This window comes from Tenrec ecaudatus, chromosome 5 (assembly GCF_050624435.1).
Source record: "Tenrec ecaudatus isolate mTenEca1 chromosome 5, mTenEca1.hap1, whole genome shotgun sequence".
In the NCBI taxonomy this organism is placed as follows: domain Eukaryota; kingdom Metazoa; phylum Chordata; class Mammalia; order Afrosoricida; family Tenrecidae; genus Tenrec; species Tenrec ecaudatus.
In genome coordinates, this window is record NC_134534.1 from 52,221,048 (window position 1) to 52,242,534 (window position 21,487).

The window sequence follows — 21,487 nt, forward strand, 5'->3', positions numbered from 1 at the left end:
AAAGAAACAAAACAATAACAACAACAAAAAAGACGAGTCTATAAATAGTGCAAGGCCTGTTTGTTGACCATTAGGAGTGTTTTCTGATTGAGACTGATGGGGTACCACGCCTTGGCCTCAAAGTCTATTTTTGGTATTCCCTGGAGACTTCATTGCTTTGCTCCCCTTGCTATTCTGTTGCATATTGTTAGTGTTTTGCCCTGGTGTGGTGGGGTCAGATCGGGCACAATTCCCAAACTGTGTTTCCAGTATTGTCCCCCGTAGTGCTATGGGTCAGTGAGGGATGTTGTGTCTTATGGTGGGGCTGGCCCTATGGTCCTCTCTGTGCATTGGCTGCTCTGAGCAGGAATATCATCCTTGGGGATTGGTGGGCCAAGATGTATTCTACTCTCTCTCCCTCCCCCTTAGTTTGCTCCTTGGTTCTCTGATCAGACATGTCCCTCTCCCTGAGCTGTACCTTCAGTGCTGTCCTCTGAAGTGAATTCTTCTGGGGTGAGGGTGAGTTGTCCACATATTTGGGATTGGGGTTGGCCGCTCAGACCTCTCTATTGGTTCCCTGCTTCATGCCAGTATGTTACATTCATGTCTTGCACACCAGGTTGAAGTCTGGTCCCTCTCTCCCTTTGAAGATATAAACCACAAACCACACCTTCCCCTTGGGGGTTTAGTGCCCTGTTCCCTCGTTACCCATGTCTTTTCTTCTTCTTCTTCTTCTTCTTTTTTAACCTTTCCCCCTTCTTTTTGTTGGCTGCCATATATGTCCCTAGATTGGGTCTGGCCCCTGGCCCTCAGCCCAGGAATGTATGTGCACAGTGGCTTGTTTACTCAGACTTAGAGCAGACTTGCTCTGAGTATTCCGTGAGGTTCCTGTAATCTCATAGGAACTCATATGAATGCCTACATCCCCCCACGCACTTCTTGAGCCTTGGGAATAGTGCACCTTACAGCTCCCTGGTCTACTCTTTGTCTAGACTTGCCTTTCACCGTGCACGTATGATGCTTAGTATTCAACACCAGACCCAAGACCATTCTGGTGCTGCTCTCTGGATCTTTTTCCTTATGTAGCTGGTTCCTCCCCAGTGTTCTCTCCTGAAAAGTGTCTCCCCAAACTCTGCTGTCTGACATCTCACCTCACGGTGGTAATTTCACGTGCCATCCATGACTTCTCTTCCAACCCCAGCACAGGAGACTTCGCAAGCATGCATTAGCCAGTCTAGAATAAGGTCCCTGAGATCAGCAAGTCTGGCCACTGTAGTCATCGGTCCCTCAAATCCAGTAGAGTCATCTCAGAAACTAGGATGAGCGCAGACATCGAAGCCACCCTGTCTGCTGTGACCAAGGAGCTCCAATCCCTTTACTTTTGTGGCCACTTCTCCAGTGTAATTTACAGAGAAACCTTAACTGAGATGCGGTTATTGGATCAATCATATATAAATGTTCCATGTATGTGTTCATGCACACACACAAATGCACATGAGGTACATATGTTAACTTTAAGTACAAAAATGATCAGAAGCTGAGTACTCAAGTACAATTTTGAAAATGGCTGCCATTTATTGAACATTTACCAACCAGCAAGACCATGTATTATTTCTCTCTTCCTTATGAATCTTAGAGCGTTTGGGTAATTTGCATAGGTCAAACACCAAGAAACAGGTGGAGTCGTATTTGAATAAACACAGTCCAACTGTAGTTAAAGTCATACCTGTTCAGTCAGTTTTGATTCATGGCGACCCTGTGTATGCAAAATAGAACTGCCCTCCACAAAGGCTGTCACCTTTTTGTTAGCAAAGAAGTCAGCTTTCCTTCTGGGGCATCGCTAGGTGTTTTTCAGCCACGAACCCATTAGTCGTAGTACAAATGATGTTGGTATGGTGTCTGACCTTCTGTGACTTCACAAGGGGAAGGAAAATCAAACTCAACAACAGTTCAAGGCATGCTCCTATGAGCCAGAGGTCGTATGTGTCTCCAGCCTCCAACTTCTTTCCCAATTCTGACACCAACCATCCCTTCTAGGGCACTCGCTACTTCTTTGCTGGATTCAATATCTGTTGCAATGGCCACACAAAACTCACAGCTACACAATACTCACAATTATGAGGTTTGTTAGGGAAGTTACAACTTAGGATCACTAATGCTAGGATACAATTCTTGGATCAAGAGCACTTCTTCTTACTGCAGACTCATCTCTCTTTGGTTTTCAACCTCTCAGCCAGGTGACCCTTTGACTTTGACCTTGTTTGGGCAATGTTACAAAGTTCTTTTAGCCTTGATTGTAGCATCAGGTTTTCTGCCAGTGGAATCAGCCCAAAGGCACTCAGCCTTAGCTTCCTGTTAATGGTCACTCACAGCTGAATCCTACCAGTGTGTTCTCTTCCCTGCTCTGACACAGACTTCTCAAGAAAAGAGTCATTTGGTGGGAGTTACAATGATCATAGCTAGGAGAACCATATATATATTTTCAATCTTGATTTCATATTTTATTTCCCCAAACGGTTTTATTAGGTGTGAATACAGATAACATCTCATCTCATTCCATAATTCAATCACACCAAGCCGTATTGTACAAAAGCGACCACGTCAGTTTCACAACATTCTTTTCCGTCTTGAACTTCTTGACATCAGCTCTCTTTTACTGCCCCCACCCCCACCCCAGAAGAGCCATATTACGTAACTCACTGCTCTGTAATGTCTCTCAATAATTCCTGGAGCAAGAACAAACAAACTCATTTGGTAGGAATTCCAAAGACTGGCTGCAAGATCCCTATCAAGTCATTGACTGCACTTCCATGGTTAAGTCCTTACCCATTTATGCCACTCAGGAACTCCTGACCCTACAGTAACCACCACCACCATCCCAAACCCCCAAACCCACTGCATCGGGTCCATCTCAACTCATAACCTCCCTGTATAGTTTCCAAGACCATAGCTTTGCACAGGCGCAGGCAGCTCTCTGTCTTTCTCCTGCAGAGTGGTTGGTGTGTTTAAGCTGCTGAGCTTGAGGATAGCAGCCCAACGCTTCTCCCACAGCACCATCAGGCTTCCCATGAGCGGTGACACAGGCCTGCAGGCCACCACGTGCTTTGTAGTAACGTGTTGTCTAGAGACAGCCCCACCTCTTCCTGTTTGGGTACCAAACACACCATCAGCCTGCTTTTGCACAAAGAGCGGCAGAGTAGAGTAGTTGCAACATAAATAGTATATCCCCCGCAAAACCGAGTTAGAATATATATTATCTGGCTCTTTACACCTCCCTGCCCCCCAAAAAAAGAAAGAAAGAAAAAAGACACTCACTGCCATTAAGTTCATTCTGACTCATCACGACCCTATTGGACAGAGTGTGAGTTAACATCAACTCGATGGCAGTGAATTTTTGGTTTGGTTCTTTACAGAAGAAAAAAAAATCCTTGCATGAAAACATTCATTAATTGCTCAATAACTTTCAAGAGAGACTCTCTCTCTGGCTCTTGTTAAGGCTGCCTCTCTTGCTACAAAATAACAAAACCCCACATCCATATAGTCGATTCCAACTCACACAATCCTTCTTGCTCTGTAGGTAGTTTTTCTCACTATTTTGCTGGCCATGCAAATTCTCGTCATTCCTGTCCCCTGCTTTCAGGTTTACTGAAAGAGCCCGCTTATTAAAACCTGCCTCTTGGTCTTCTAGGCCACTTTCCTGTGTCTATGTGGCAGCTGTTGCATTCCCAGTGCCTAGAACCGAGCTTGCCGGAGCTCCTAGGAAGCCATGTACCTTTACCGGTGGTCCCTTGACTATACAGTGACCCTATTGAACACTGAAATTTGTTTCTTGCTTAAGCTCTCAGAGAAGCTTCGATCCCTTTTTCCTCTCCCAGTCTGTAAGGACGGGCAGTTTTCATTTTTCAGTAGTACTTCCTTTTCCTACAGATTCCGAATGGCCCTTTGACCACAGGCTAAATTTGTTACTAAAGATACTAGGGTCAGGATTGACTCTGGCGACAGAGGGTTTAGTTTGGGTTGGGATAGTTGGCCCAGATGTGAGCTGAAGTCAACCAGCCCTTTGAGGTTTAAATATAAGTGGCTCCAACCCCTTAGCCAATCTCCATGGGAGGTCCAATGCCCTCCCTTCTCACAACTGCTCTGGGATGTCCCAGACTGTGTTCACATGCTCTCCCCAGACTGTGAGTCAATTCCCATTGTCCCAGTTACCTCACCCCACATGGTTGGCCTTGCCTCTCTGTCCCACGCTACAGGAGAATCGAAAGTTCTTTCTCTTGCATTCTTTCATATCTCTTTTCTCCCTCCCTGCCACTCAGAAAAAACACAATGCAACAAAATTCTTCACTAATTGAGAGAAAAGGGGGGTTCACAGGAATTTCTCACAGGCCACCTCTCTCCACAGCACGACGCTTCTTCCTTTCTAATTCTTCTTGAACATGGATTATTTTTTGTATTTCTTACGTAGAGGAGCTTGTTTGCCTCTGTTTCATTATCTTCCTCTCGTTTCTGCCCCTAGGATATTCAATTATCTTTCGTCAAAAAACAATTTCTCTCCCAGGTGAAACTCTGAAACCACATGGTAAAAGAATTTGTTTCGCCCCACTAAATAAGGGTCTGTTTCTGGACCATTGTTTCTGTTCCTGTGATCCATATGTCTGTTTCTGTACCAGTCAGTATCACATTGGCCCTGTGAGTTGGCATTGAGCTGCCAATTGCAAGGTTGGTGGTCCAAACTCGCTGTGGCAGTTACATAATTTCATGTCACCTTGATCATTAAAAACAGAGGTGGGGGTGGGAAGTCTAGCCTGTCAATCAGGTCATAGCCTGATGAAGTGGACCACACACACTCTCTACTTCACCTTCTTGCTGGGGAAATGCACCAGGTGAGTTAGAGTAGCCACTTGGAGACCTGTGCAAGCTTTGAGATGCTTCCACGGCCACTGGATCCACAAGACTTTATAGCCACCAGCCTGTAATCTTCCTGCATTCAGCAGCATTTCAAATGGCTATGTGAGTCTGAAGAGGAATTTATGGACTAGTATCAGACATATGGGCTAATATCAGACTTATGGACTTGATCTGGACTGGGCTGGGGTGTTTTCTCAATAGACAATTGCTCTTTGATAGCAAGTTCTCTCTTCAACACATCTGAGTGTCTCTGGATTTGTTTCTCTAGTCAACCTGGTCTAACACACTCCCCAACAGCTCTGGTGGAGAAAGATGCGGCTGTTTGCCACCATAGAGATTTAGAGCCTTAGAAACCTTCTCGAGGGTCAACATGAGTTGGAACTGACTTGATGGAAGTGGGTTTGGGGTGGTTGTTACAGGATATGGTTTAATACCTGGAGAACTTTCCCAGATATTTTAAAACCCGTAGAGCATAAGCAAGGTGGCACTTAGAGTAGCACCAAGTGCTCACCTGTGAGCCAAAGATGGCTGACTGGAACCGACCCTGCAGCTCTGCGGGAGAAAGACCTGCTTCCACAAGATGTAGAAATTGCAAATTAAGTACTTCACTATTTATGGGAAGCTCAAAGAATGGATTTTTCCAAGTGCAAAGGCCATTGCCATGGTAATGCTGCCAATATGTCAGAACAGTCTTCAGGCATGGAACAGAAAATTTGAGAATGCAATGAAAATGCCATTTTTCTACTATTCATTTAATCCTGTACAAGGGAGTACAGCAAATCATTGTTTGGCAGCAGTTCTTTTGCCGCCCCCATCCACCAATGAGCCGTTCTTATATATTTAAGCAATGACCAAGTTTTAAAAGGCTGTGCTAATACATGTTGGAAAGTGCATGTGGTACCAACAGGTGCAGTCCTGGAATCACAGGCTCTGAGTTTGATGACTTAGAACAAAAATGCTTAAGATAAGATGCAAAGCAGATATCGGAGTTTGTTCAAAACCAATAGCTGCCATCTGGGGTCTTCGAGGCTTAAAGGTAAACAAGTGTCCATCTAGCTAAGAAGCAGCAAAGCCCACATGGAAGAAGCACACCAACCTGTGTGATCACAAGGTGTTGAAGGGATCAGGTATCAGGCATCAAAGAACAAAAATTAATATCATTGTGAATGAGGGGGAGTGTGGAGTGGAGACCCAAAGGCCGTCGTCAGGCAACTGGACATCCCCTTACAGAATGGTCACGGAGAGGAGATGAGCTAGTCAGGGTGCAGTGTAGCAACGATGAAACATACAACTTTCCTCTAGTTCTCTAATCCTTCCTTCCCCTACTATCATGATCCCAATTCTACCTTACAAATTTGGCTAGACCAGAGCATGTACAGTGGTACCGATAAGAGCTAGAAACGGAATACAAGACAGATAAACCCCTCAGGACCAGTGGTGAGAGTAGAGATACCAGGAGGGGAAGGGGAAGGTGGGGGATAAAGAGGGAATGGATCACAAAGATTTATATATAACCCCCTCCCCAGGGGACGGACAACAGAAAAGTGGGTGAAGGGAGATATCAGACAGTGTAGCACATGAAAAAATAATAAATTATCAAGGGTTCATGAGGGAAGGAGGGGGAAGGGGGAAAATGAGAAACTGATACCAAGGGCTCCAGTAGAAAGAAAATGTTTTGAGAATGATGATGATGACAACAAAATGTACAAACGTGCTTGACACAGTGGATGGATGGATGGATTGTGATAAGAATTGTACAAGCCCCCAGTAAAATGAGTTAAACAAACAAACAATCAAAAGCAAGAAAACTCCCAAACCAGCAGCAATCTGTGGGCGAAAAGTTAGGCTTTCTAGTACCATAAAGATTTACCATCTGGGAAACCCACAGGGAGATCTACTCTTTCCTAAGGGTCTATATGAGTCGGAATGACTCAAAGGCAGTGAGCTTGGATTTATAGTTGGTTCTGACTCATAGAAACCTTATAGAACAGGGTTGAACTACCCCCTGTGGGTTGCTGAGATTGTAATTCTTTATCAGAGTAGAAAGCCTCATTTTTCTCCCATGGAGCGGCTGTTGGTTTCAAACTGCTGACCACCCAACTCATAATCATGAAGGCACCAGGGCTCCTATAGATAGTATAGAGATGCCAAGGTAGTAAGTGATCAATGAGAGCCCATCATGGTGTATGTGAGGTGCCACATCAGAGATAATATTTGCATATGATAAATAAGCCCATATACTCATATCCCCTTGTATTTTCTTTTGCATCTGGAACACGTTTCCCTACATTAGCTCTTCTGTAGGGTTGCAGGCATGAGCTTTGCCAGAAATGAAGTCTGACTTTGCTCATTATAGTCGTTAGGTATTTGTAGTGTGAAGAAGGTAAATTGGTTTTGTTTGATCTGGACATTAATGAGAATGATATTCTCGGCTTCACACAGTCATGTGGATTTGAATTATTGGTGAGAAGAAAAGAGGTTGTACTCAGGTTTGTGAATGCTTCTAGCTATGACTTACCAATTGTAGGATGCCTTTTAGAGAACTTGTGAACATGCAGGATATCAAGTGAAGTGCTTGCTCTCCTGTTAGGCAGATGTAGGGTTCAACATAGAAAATAGAGAGGTGTCCGTTCAGCTTAACAAATACTTACTGGTCACTTGTTATGCAAACAGGCATTGTGATTCCAGCAAGCAGTGAGCCTCTGCCCTGGAGGAGCTCAAAGAACAGACAAGTCATGATTTCCGAACAGTATGATTTTTAAAAAGGAGGTATGCCACTGAAGTTTATGGTAGTAGAAACATGTGGAGTTCAGGGTAGGGAATTATATCTGAGAAGGATTCTAGACTGTAATTCAAAAGGTGAGTAGCATTGGATAAGAGGAGCCCTGGTGGTATGGTGGCTATAGTTGGGCTTCTAACCACAAGGTCAGCAGTTCGAAACCACTAGCTGCTCCTTGGGAGAAAGGCAAGGCTGTCTACTCTCATAGAGGGTTATAGTCTTGGAAACCCATGGGGCAGTTCTACTCTGTCCGAGGTTCTATTCTGTTGCAATGAGTCAGAATCGACCAGATAGCAGTGAATTTGGAGAGTTAGATAAGGGGAGACAGGTTTAGGCGGAGAGGCATGCCAAGGGCACAATAGCATGAGTCTTAGAGCTGTGGGACAGAGTGGGGTCACTAGACAAGAAAGCACAGTTTCTCAGTGTCACGGCACGACTATATACTGTGGAAGCTATACTTGGTCCAGTATAATCAAAGATCTGGTAGATACTTGTTTATGATATTCAATAAGGTATTACAGGTAAACAAGTGGCCATCTAGCTCAGCAGCAACAAAGGCCACATGGAAGAAGCACACCAGACTGTGTGATCACGAGGTGTCGAAGGGATCAGGTATCAGGCATCATCAGAACAAAAAAATCTTACCATAGTGAATGAGGGGGGAAGTGCGGAGTGGAGACCCAAAGCCCATTTGTCGGCCACTGAATACCCCTTTACAGAAGGGTCTTGGGGAGGAGACAAGCCAGTCAGGGAGCGATATAGCAATGATGAAAAATACAACTTTCTTCTAGTTCCTAAATGCTTCCTCCCACCCACCCCACCCACTATCATGATCCCAAGTCTACCTTGCACGTCTGGCTAGACCAGAGGATGCACACTGGTACAGATAGGAACTGAAAACACAGGGAATCCAGGGAGGATGATCCCTTCAGGACCAGTGGTGTGAGTGGCGATACTAGGAGGGTGGAGGGAGGGTGTGTTGGAAAGGGGGAACCGATTACAAGGATCTACATGTGACCTCCTCCCTGGGGGGCGGACAACTGAAAAGTGGGTGAAGGGAGACATCAGATAGGGCAAGATATGACAAAATAATAATTTATAAATTATCAAGGGTTCATGAGGGCAGGAGGAGGTGGGAGGGAGGGGAAAAATGAGGAGCTGATGACAGGGGCTTAAGTGGAAAGCAAATGTTTTGAGAATGATGTGGGCAATGAATGTACAAATGCACTTTACACAATTTGCTTTGTGTATATGTGTGTGAACAAACTCTTTGTTAGCTACAAAATTAAGCAAGCGCTAATGAGATGTAGCAAAAACAAACGCATATTCAAAGTGATGGGCAAACAGTTTGGAAGGTGGATTTTCATGTCACTCATCTAGGTCCATTCTGTTGTACATAGGGTTACATGTCACAGTCAGAACCACCTCATCGGCACCTAACAACAACCTTGCATGCACGGTGCTTTGAGATGTGCTCAGGTGGGGCGAACCAACAAAATTATCAAGATACCTTTTAAAAACCCCACTAATGAAGAATATGGACAACCTTTATAATTTGTTTTTCTTCAGGAGACAGTCAATATTCACTCCACTTAATATCTCGTGGAATTTCACTGAATTTACTAGCAAGTGTTTAGGAATTTACTTCTAAATTAGGGAGCAACATTTGGATGTTTTTTTTTCCCCACAGAAAAAAGACTGAAGTAGTACATGAAAATTAATAAGCCTCAAACATTTTAGTATGTATTTAGTTGCCAGTAGTTGTAAGGCACATTGGAAGACAGAAAACTCCGAGGAACACGTAATAGCACATAGGATGTAGTGTTAGAATTTTGTTACGCCGTTAAAGTGGAAATGATGAAATTCCCATGGTATCTTCTCAAAAGCGAGGGCGGTGAGTTGTTGTGTCAGGAGAGACTAGTCCTTGGAGAGGGAGATCATGCTTGCTAAAGTCGACGGGCAGTGGGGAATAAAGGAAGACCATCCATGTGGGACTTGACATGGGAGCTGCAGTAAGGATGACGGGGACCCAGGACTGGGCGGAGAGAGTGGTCCATGGTATGTATCAGCTGACTTACTATGAGTCTGAACTAACAACTTGGCAACCGTGCATCTCAGGCTATGTTTTCTAGATTGTTTCAAAAAGCAAATTCATCAACAATTACCTCAAAAGGAGACTCTACTGAAGAAGATACATCCTCAGAAGATAACCCTTCCCTCATTCGCTGTAAAAAGTTCTGGATACTATGGTGGACCTGCTGCCTTTTCCTGGAATGAGAAATGTGAAAAAAAGATCCCTGTGATGTTTTCACATGCGAAATATATTAACTGCACCTTTGAGGTAGACAAGCTTTTCGTCAGGGAAATTGAAGTCAGGAGAGCATCAGCATTGATTTTTAAAAATTACATACATACAAAAATCTTGAAAATATTGCCAAATATTTACATTAATGGGACAGAGCATTAAAATCTTTGCTACCACAGAGAAGTTCACTGGTTATTTTATTGAAAAAACTTAAAAATTGTTGCATTAAAATGCATTAAATATTTCCACTTAAGAATGATCTTTAATATTTGCTGATGTTTTCTCTAATGACAAAAGACTATACATAAAATGTTACTGAGAAGATATTTCGAAACAAACGCACTTAGGTTTCATGACACGTCCTCTACTTCGACCCTGTTTCCTGTTTCCATCCTCCCTTTCCTAACCCTTCTGAACCTTGTTCTGGGTAAATGCTGCCTGTGTGAGCGCAAATGGTTAATCATGATGTAAAACCAAGGGACACTTTAACATTGAATATGAAACTGTGGCAGTTCCATAATCTGTCAACTTGAGCGAAGGGATAGAGTCGAGCCTGAGAGTCGGGTCACAGCCACTGAGGCCGCTGTGTGGGCGTGGTCTTCTCCTGGGTATTCTGGGAACTCCCGTCTTCCTCCCTGGAGGTGGGTGGGGCCACTCTCTACTTCACATTCTGTTGACAAGCCCCATGAAGGTCCGCTGAGGGCAGCCGGAGCCCTGGAGCTGGAGGAGCCACATGGAGGACCATGGAAGCGTTGAGATGCTTCCACATGACTTTTCACCCACTAGCCTGGGATCTTCCTGTATTGGGCATCATTGAATGTGCTGGGTGAGTCTGTAGACTAATTTATGGACTGGAATCAGACATATGGGCTAATATTGAACTTATGGACGTGATCTGATTTGGACCAAGATGTTTTCTTAATACACAATTATGCTCTTGGATATAAAACTCTCTTATGCAATTATGAGTGTCTCTGGATTTGTTTCTCTAGTGAACCCAGATTAACACAGAAAGTAAATGTTTTGGAGAAAAATTAGTACCAATGAAAGTATATTGATTTGGAAAATGTAAAAATGATAAAATGTATCGCTTAAAAGAATGCTTATAGTTACAAGGTTCAAACTTAACACATCGAATTTCTCATATTGCATAAAATACTTAAATTGTCTAAATTTCAAGAAATATTTATGTCTAGTTGGTGGTTGAGAGTGAAAAATGAAAACTGGGGCGGTTGATCTTATGTGTCAACTTGACTAGGATGTGTCCAATTGTTTGGTTCAATACTAGTCTAGATGCTGCCATGAAGGTATTTACATGCATTTAACATGTAAAATCCATGGACTATGAGTAAACCAGATCATTCTCCAGGTGGGCTGCATCCATTCGCTTGAAGGCCTTAAGAGCAAAAACAAAAAACAAAAAAAAACCAAAACCCTGATGATTCAAAAACAAAAGGATTCTCCCTCAAGATCACCACCTAGTTGCCTGATTTTGCAGTAAATCCAGAAGAGTTCTCGTAATATTGTGAGCCTGTTCCTTAAAATAAATCGTGAATGTTTTATTAAAATCAAGTGTTGAGTTAACTGTGCTGAATCAACACAAGCTTTCAGAAAACCCTATCACAAAATATCCTGCTCTGATATCACACACAAGATGCTCTTATAAAGTACAAACAAGACACTTTCTTTTTATAAGTACAAGAAACAACATTTTAGTTTGAATATACTTCTTTTTTCTATAGTTATTTCTTTTCTTTTTTAGATGCAAGAAGAAAGTTCTACTGAGGGAATATAATAGTCTACACCAGGGAACATAGTGCTATGCAAAAATCACAAAGCACTCTAAAGACGGAGCAAGGGGAAGGGTTTGGATATAGGGAAGCTGTCTAGGTGACGAGTAGCATAGTGTAAACATAAGGGGACTTTGCTTGCTCTTGAGCTTTCCTGGCATTAGCAATTCTATTTTAATGTACATCCTTCTGAGAATCTATATATCCATCCTGGATCAAGATGTATAAGCACTTTTTAAATTCAGCATTGCTTATGTGCATTTATTTATTGACTTTTTATTGTGAATTGGGTGAATGCAGCACTTCATACATATTTTGTTTCATATTCTTGGTTATAACCCCCACCACGTATGTAACATCACTTGTTCCACCTCCTCCTGTGTTTCCTGTTTCCATTCCTTGCTCATTCCCAACCCTTTGGAACTTTGTCTCTGGATCAATGACCTCAAGTGGCTCGTGTGCTAGGTACTTCACTAAGTAACACTAGTTCCCTTCCTTAAACCTGATATTTGGCTAAAAATTGAACCATGGAGTGAGTTCACTTTTAGGCGTGGGGATTCCACCAGTCTCTATCCAAATAGTCAGCCTGTTCTTTGGCCTGCTTTAGAATTTGTTCCATATTTTTATCCCACTCTATCCAGGACTTCCTGGTGTGATTTTTTTCAGAGCAGTTGATAGTGGCATTTGATACCATCTAGTTCTTCTGGTGGCAGGGTCTGGCTGACTGATGTTGTCTTGATCTGTTAGTCTATTCGACCAGTTTGATTCATGTGTCTTTGATCTAACCCATTTTTCTTCCAGACAACGAGAGACCAATGGTTGTACCTTCAATGGAAACTCAAACTTTTCAGACCCCAAATCACTGCTCCCCAAAGGGAGACACTGCCTTTGTAGACTATGCTATTTCTACTGGCTTTGAAATCTCCTGAGACTGTGGTCTTAGGCTCCAGGCCCAGCAACTCATTCCTTATTTAACCTGGGCATGTATATTTGGGTATATCTATAAAGTTTTCATAACATTTCTCCTTATATGCTCCACCACATTCATGGAAATATTTTCAGCAAAGGCAAATACTCATGTACAAATATCTTCTGGCAAACTTAAATTTATTCGTATCCATACTCCCAGTCTCTGCCCCTCACCCAATCAGACTGCAGGTCTATGCATGCATCTAGTGGTGAAGCACCAGCATTGCAGGATTGTGTGTGTATGTAACCGTACTTACCTACAGCTCCTTCACCTCCTACTCTCCTCCCAGTGTCTTCCCATACCCTCATCAACAATTTTTGTAATTCATCACTTAATTGGGAGCTCTTACAGATGTCATAACATTCCATAATTCAAATAGATCAAGCATAATTGTACGATTGCCTCTATAATCAGTTTCTAAACATTTTCTTTCTTATTGAGCTCTTTGATATCAGCTTTCATTTTATTCCCTCCCTCCCCCACCTTTCCCCAAGGAATCCTTGTTGTTATCTATCTATCTATCTATCTATCTATCTATCTATCTATCTATCTATCTATCTATCTATTCCTGCATCAAACAATCTTAATTATATAATACAAATATATTATATATAGTTAGATAATCTCCTGACAACTTGTGAAGGGGTGTAGTCTAACCTGTCAATCAGTTGAAGCTTGATGACCTCATTAGGAAGTGTGAAGGAGATAGATAGCTCACTGGAGGCCAGATAGACTCTCTGAGACACATTCCTGTTGACAAGCCACATGGAGCTACACTGATGAAGCCAGAGCCCTGGAGTTGGAGGAGCCACATGGAGACCCACAGAAGCACTGAGATGCTTCCGCCACCACTGAATCTACAAGACTTTCCACCCACTGACCTATGATCTTCCTGCATTCAGTGTCATTGCGTGTGTTGCATGAGTCTGAAGAGGAATTTATAGACTGGTATCAGTCATATAGGCTAATATAGGATTTATGGATTAGATCTGGACTGGGCTGGGATGTTTTCTCAATATACAATGGCTTTTTTATATAAAGCTCTTTCTTATACACATATGAGTCTCCCTGGATTTGTTTTTCTACTCTACCCCAGACTAATTTATATATATAAAAGATCATTTTATTGGGGGTTCTTACAGCTCTTATAACAATATATATCAATTGTATCAAGCATATTTATATGTATGTTGCCATAAAATTTTCTAAACATTTACTTTCTGTTTGAGCCCTTGTTATCAGCTCCCCCTCCATAAACCCCTGATAAATTATGAATTATTATTATTTTCATATCTTACACAACCACTGTTTCCCTTCACCCATGATTTCTGTTGTTCATCTCCCTCAGGGTGGGTGGTGAGTGGAGGTATTTGTTGATCACTGTGATTGGTTCCCCCTTCCTCCCTTCCTCTCCCCACTTTACCCTTACCCTCCTGGTCTAGCTACTCCCATTTCTGTTCCTGAGGAGTTTATCTGACCTGGATTCCATGTGTCATGAGTTCTTATTTGTGCCAGTGTTTATGCTGTGATCTAGCCCAAAGTGTAAGGCAGGATTGGGGGGCTGACAGTGTGGGGAGAGGAAGTCTCAAGGAACCAAAGGAATAGTGTGTGTTTTATCCATGCTATACTGTGCCCTCGTTGACTCATCCCTTCCTTGTGACCCTTCTGTGAGGGGATGCCCCATTGTCTACAGATGAGTTTTGGGTGTCTGCTCCTGCCCCCCCTTGTTCTCAACAATGTGTTTTTTTGTTTGTTTGTTTTGGGTCTTCTGATGCCTGTTTCCTGATCCTTCCAACTTCTCATAATCACACAGGCAGATGTGCTTCTTCCATGTGGGCTTGTTGCTTCTCTGCTTGAAGGCTGCTTGGCTTAACTTCAAGTTTTTAAGAACTCAGATGCAGTATCTTTTTATAGCCAGGCATCATCAGCTTTCTTTACTACATTTTCTTGTGTACCCATTTTTATTTCAGTGATCATGCCGGGAAGGTGAGCATCACAGATTGCCAGGTTGTTAGAACATAGTGTTTTTGCGTTGAGGGGGGCTTGAACAGAGGTCCAAAGACCATCCACTACCACAATGTATTGCCATATAAATATATGTACATAGGCCAATACCTCTATTTTTATGAATTAATATATTTACATATGTGCATACCTATATTTATACATCTATCCATGGATTTGCTTCCTAGGTCTTTCTAGATTTACAGCACTGGAAATCCAAACGTGGGTTGTGCTGTATGTTCTGGCCTATAAGATTGCTTCAAGTCAGAATTGACTAGGGCAGTGAGGGTTCTGGTTTTCATTTGTTTGTTTTTTACTGATTTATTCAGAATCGACCCTATGATAGTGGGTCTGGTTGGGAGTTGGACTATGTGAGATTTCCACATGTCTTTCAAGTAAAATACCTTTTCCCTGGGTCTGCTGGGCAGTTTTTTTCAGCATCCCAGGCTAAGTGATTTGGGAGTCAGAAACTGCATAGCTATTTCAGGGAACCTCAAGCTACTTGATGGAACAATCAAAACCCTGTCCTTAAAGCACCACTGGACCCACTGGCATATGGAGCAGTCAGACTCCTGCCCTTCTTGGTCTCATCTCGGTCTTCCTCACTGTACCAGGGCCCATATGTACACCTCTCAGACAGCTGACATTTTTGATAATGGTGGATGAAGTTGTTTTCTGCCATCTAGCAGGCCTAAAGCTTAGGTATCTTATTCAGGACCCTTTACCTTTGTGTTCCAAGCATGACTATCTTAGCCTCAGTTTGGCCAAGTGTTCTGGAGAGCAGAGATTTAGAAGGCATGGCTGGAGCCTTCATAAGAACAGGTGGTACTGACGCCCGGAGAGCAAGGACCACGTTCTGTTAGGATGGTGTCTGCAGGACATGCCAGCAGAATGTTCTCTCCAAGTTGCAACAACTAGACAGTTGCCCTTGAGAGGATTCGGCAAACTTGACCTGTCACAGAGAGCAAGCTGAATAGTCCAGGTATGGCAATAGGGAAAAGGAGGTGAGACGCTGACTTAGATGCAATGTGACAGCGACAGCATGATGCAATCCTAAACCAGAGTCAAAAGGCTGTACGTCAGGACATACGTCAGGAGCAGTTAACTTCAACAACCAAAAACTGCTCGAAGAGGCCTATCATTTCAGAGCACCACAGATTACTAGACAAATTCTGCCTCTAGAGCCTGAGCAGCCTCTTGCAGCCAGGAGCCGTCAAAGCTTGTTGCCCATCAAGAATGGATGTGCTGCCTTCTGCTCAGATCTGGACTTGGACTGGAGACAGTCTGTATGGGGCTCTGATGGGCCAGATCTCAATGGAGTCAGCCTGGCTCCTTGTAGGGAACTTCTTTTTACCAAGTTCTCCGTCACTATCACCTCACCCCTGTTTCTTCATAGCACTTTCACCTTCTGAAACATCTCATTTCTTTATTGGCTTGTTTTCGTATGCTCTGTCTCCTCCCAATAAAACATAAATTACATCAAACCAGGGACTTTCATCTGTTTTTGTTTCTATTGAACAATGTCTGGCACTCAGTATTTTCTCAATAAATATGAGCCGAATAAATAAAGTGAAAGCCAGGGAACACTGACGCAGACAGAGGCCAGGGGCCTGCCCAGCCGTCTGAGACCTGGGGATCCCGACAGTCCAAGGAGCGTCTACATTTAAATGTACCTGGAAAACTGAAGTGGATGTCAATTGTCACTGACCTTTCACCCCACCCACACCCCAAATCTCCCCTCACCTGGGTTTGAAATTTTTCTTAGAGGGAAGATTTGCTTCTGTGACCGTGCCTTACTGGCCAGAAGGATGTAATTACTTGCATCTGTTGAACCAATCCTTGGCCGCAATGTCTTATCTTTCTCCATCCTGTTTCTGAGGGAACTCTAATACTTCCCCCTCGTTTTCTCTCTCTCTCTCTCTGTTCTCAGACTTCTCCATTCGCATCAGCAATGAAACAATTCCTTATCAGGAAAGAGTGAGCAAGCATATTTTCAGGAAACAGCTGAAATCTCTCCGTGTACTTATTTTAGTTTTGTTTTTTTTGAAAAGAAGCCACATGTCTCCATTTGTATACCGAATATTTACTAATTAACAACCAACCTCCCATTGAGTCACTCTCCCTTCCACTTCCTTTCCCAATCTTAGAAAATTGAATGAGTCTGAACTTGCCCCAGCCAGGTTCTAGACATGAAGTGTGACTGCATTGATTAGCTTGAGCACTGTTATCTTTGGAGAGAGTAATTTTTCGATGGCACAATCCAAGTGAAAATAACATTCCATGAACAAAAGTATGCTTTAAAGACAATAAGAGGGTGTTTACTTCAGACGGTGGCTGTATACATGATATATTTCTCTGACAGCAAGAAGTTAAAGTGAGTTTCATTAAGTGGCAGAATGAAATCAATCCAGTTCTGGTTAGTGGTCAAGTCAATCAACAGACATTTCTGGAGTACTATTTTATATAATGCTCCAAGATGGGTAATCTAGCCGATACAAAACAAACACACAAATGTATCCCAGAGTTGGAAGATGTATTCCGATCTGGTATTCTGTTGTTTATATAACAACAACCAAAAAAATATTTAAAAGCTTCATAGAAAAAAATTGCTTTCCACACCAGGGAACTGTGATAGACTGAGATTATGGGAGTATGTCCAACTCTACTTTGGACTTTATTTTGCTAACATAATTGAGCAACTGTGAATTACCGCTATAGTCATGCTTCAAAGCACAGGGATGGTCTACTTATAACCTATAATTAATAATGTTTGTGAATTATCTATTTAAAGTAAATTTGTGTCTGAACAGCTACTGATACTGCTAAATTGTACAGATGCTGTTCATGACAGCTTTGTACAGTGGAATGTGCTTCATAAAAAACCAAAAAGGTTTTAAAAAAAGAAAAAATATCGGCTTTCATCAAAAGTTGTTAATGAAGGTATTGGAGAGCAGATAAGGTTTAGGATATATTTTGGAGATTAGTTAACAGGAAATTATGTCTTCTAATAAACCCAAGGGAATGTGTGAAAAAGTATGGCCAATTTCAGTGTTATTCATAAGTAAAATTTGGACTGAGCAGAGTTTGAGTTGAGGAAAACATTTTTTTTTAGTTCAAGACTCTTTAAAAATTGTTATAGCGTAAAAAAAATCATACCTTTTAAATTTAGAGATGTAATCTCTTGCTTTGGTGGTCCCGTTACTATTGGGACATAACAGAAATTACCCCAAACTCAGTAGCATTAAATAACCCTTGTAGATGGTCACAGATTCTGGAGTGAGAAATGGGACTGGAGCACAAGGTCAACGGCTTGCTTATGTTTCACTGTATCTGGAGTAAGGTTAGCTGAGGAGACTTGAGGCTGACTGTGAGTTGGATCACTTGGAATAAATCCACTCATATGTCTGGCTGGGACATCAGCTGGAGCTGTTGACCAGAACATACACACATGGCCTCCCTGTGCGGGCTGGCCTTTCTCAGTCATGACATCATCATGCAGTCCGTAGATTCCTCGATGACTTGGCCTCCCCGGCCCCTTTCAGAAAAATAATACTCACCGTCCCTCCCCACCCCCAGCAATGAACATCTTTTGTATACAGCCCAGACTCTAAGATGAAGTGTAGGCATTTGCTTTTGCAGGACCCCTGGATTGTTCCAGTGCCCGCCCCCTACGCCCCCTGCAGGGAGTGTTGTCACCCACTTTGGGAACCACTGATGTCATTTCTTACCAAATGGCCCCAGGCTCCAAAAGTGACAAATGCAACAAACAAGGTGGATGTGTTGGTGCTTTTTCGGGCCTACCCTCAAAAGTCGACTGGTATCCCTTATGGCCCATTCGATTGGTTGGGCCAGAATCTCTAATCACTGTCCCAACCTGGTTCAAGTAGAAGACACATAGAGACCAGACTTCTGTGTTCCAGATTCTAATTTCCAACTGCCAATTTGATATCTGCTGCCTAAACCTGCTAGACGCCCTGTCTCCTCACATCCAAACCTGAGCTCCTTAGTTTACGCTCCAGATCATCCACTCTCTTCACATTCCCGTCGTGAAGATCTGCTCAGCTACCCCAGTCAGACCTAGAAGTCAAGGTTAGCTCCCCCTGTTCTTGTCTCCCTTTCCTCACTTACCAATGAATCCTGTTTATTCTCTTTGCCTAAATACGACTGGAATCTCTTGGTTTTCTTCCTACGCCGATGGCCTTGGTTTAGCCTCTAAACGTTTGTGCAGAGAACTTCTGCAATCGCTTTTTGTTTTCCTCCCAGGATTTAACTCCTCTAATTATCCTTCACTTAAATGCCAGCATAATTCTCTAATTGCACATTTGACCACAGCAAAAAACTCTTGAGTAACTCCTTTGTAATGGAGGCTTAGATGCCTACTTATGGTTGTGCTGGTGAAGATCAGTCAAACTTTGGAAAGGGTTGAAAACTCTGCGTACAAAGTAAGTGTTGTCTGTTAATGAAGGTATTCATAGTGTTCAGACTATGCAGAGCAGATAGGTCATGTAATCATATTATTATCCTATATCTTTTTGTCATAGATTGCTTACCAAAAAAGCCTGTTTCCCCACTCCTACCTGTATCCACACCCTTTGCAACCCCAGGCAAGAGGTTGGATGAGTTTACCCACCTCATGCATCGGCGCTTGCCTGGTGACTTTTCCCAGGAGAGTAGGGGGAAAGTCAACCCGAGTGACTTCAGAGTCCCAGTCTCAAGAGGACTTCCTTGCAGGTCTTTTCTAGTTACGGCAGCACTCAGAGGCCCGTATGATATCCTCTAGCAGGTGGGGTGAGAAGTCCTACACAGGAACCAGAACAAGTGCTCATAGTTTCTAGAGACATGAAGCTGCAGACCAACTTGAAGAACTCTGATCCTGAGAAAGAGAAATGTTTCTCAGGCACTGACAGGCCTCAGCTCACCCTCACCCCCAGCTCCAGTTCTCTGTGTGTGCTCTTGGGGATAAACAGCACGGCAATCAGGCCAAGGCTGTAGCTGTCCTGCACGCGGATATTGAGATGAAGAACTCAACAAGAACAAGAAGCTCATCAAAAAGTTAGCCAAGAAGTCTGAAGCCTTTTTGGCTTGAGTTCCAGGTCAAGCAGATCCCTTGGATTCTGGAGCCAGAACTGAATAAAGCTGGCAGATTCCCATCCCTGCATACTCACAACAAGAACATGGTGGCCAAAGTCAACAAGGTGATGCATCAAGTTCCAGATGAAGAAAGTGCTGTGTCTGACAGTGACCATTGGCCATACGAAGATGATGGTGCACTCACAGCATCCATTTGGCTGTCAACTCTTTGGTGTCACTGCTAAAAGAGATTTGGCAGAATGTCAGAGCTTCACACATCAAAATCACCAGGGGCAAACCCCAACATCTGATGAACTCTATTGTTACTCTCAGAAGAAGAAGAAGCAAGAAAAAGAAAGGACACGTCTACGATGTTCTCAGCCCTTCTTCAGCACCGTAAAAACATGTGCGAGCTAACCAGCTGATGGCCGAAAGATCGTATGTAACATACCCTAGTCTTCCCAGCCACACTATCATGAACCTGCTAACCTCAAGCTGACCCAGAAACTGAACAGACAGCATGTGTCATCTCAGGCCTGAGGAGCCAAGCCCCATCTATATCAAAACCATGGAGCTAACTCAAAGACTTGTGAAATGTAAAAAAAATTATTGCTTTATATGGTGCTTGATTGTACCATAAACTTCATCTTTCCCAGTATCTTGATTTCAAGTATCTGATTCTCAAACTGCCATCTCCCATTCTTACAGTTTACTTCAATACTTCCTTTGCTGGAGTATCACCATTGTTTTAAGGTATCAAAGCCATTAATTTAAACAAAAATATTAAATATATATCATTGTCTCTTCCTGTATGCAATCAGGGAGGATCATTCATATCGCTACTTAGGGAAAGTTCCCCTACTCTCTACTAGCCCAGTAGAAGCTGAAAACAATGATCGACCTTCTTTATATCTGAACAACAGAACACTGCAGAAGAAAATCATTCAACGTCACTGAAGAGCTTCACTTCAAATCCATGCTTGCAGACATCAAGTGAGCACTTAGTTCTAGCAATCCTGCTGTCTTTCTTTCTCTCTTTTTTTTTTTTTTTGGTATTAAGAAATGGCTTTTAATTGTGTTGACTTTAGTAATAGAATTATAACTACATTTTCAATAAACCTTCTCTTTTGTAAACACAGAATATAGTATTTTCTGGTAAAATTGTATGGTGCCTGGGATTTCTGTCCAAAATATTTTTTTGGTAGAAGTTAAATATTTATTCCGTACAGTGACAGGGAAATAAATCTATGTTAGACATGGTTCTCTAGAGAATCAAAACCAGAATGCTAATAATTTTATATGTATTTATATAGATAAATAACATAAGAAATAAATAGTTAATGAACTTATAAAGGAGTACAAATGGCTCAGTGCAACTCATTCCCATGAGACAGTTGTGAGACACTGGCAGTCTTTCAAGTCTTGAGGGCCACTGGGTAGTTCTCTGTAGAGCAATTCAGGCTATTGGGGCGCAGGCAGCAAACAGCAAGGCAGGTCACCAACAGTCAGCCAGATGACAGAGTCCAACAGTCCTCAGCTCAGGAGATGTAAATTCCAATAGTGTGGTGAAGCAGGTCTTGAAGGAACCTCAAATTACAGCGACACAGTCTGTGGGTTAGGTGTCCCACAGGTAGTGTAGCTTGCAAATGAAGGCACAGAATAAGCAAGGCAGCGGCACACTG

General features: G+C 42.7%; 1 pseudogene; it reads left to right on the plus strand.

The window, feature by feature from the left end:
* The first annotated feature begins 19,574 nt into the window (after positions 1-19,574).
* On the plus strand, positions 19,575-20,205 carry LOC142449086 (large ribosomal subunit protein uL1 pseudogene; annotated as a pseudogene).
* Positions 20,206-21,487: the final 1,282 nt, after the last annotated feature.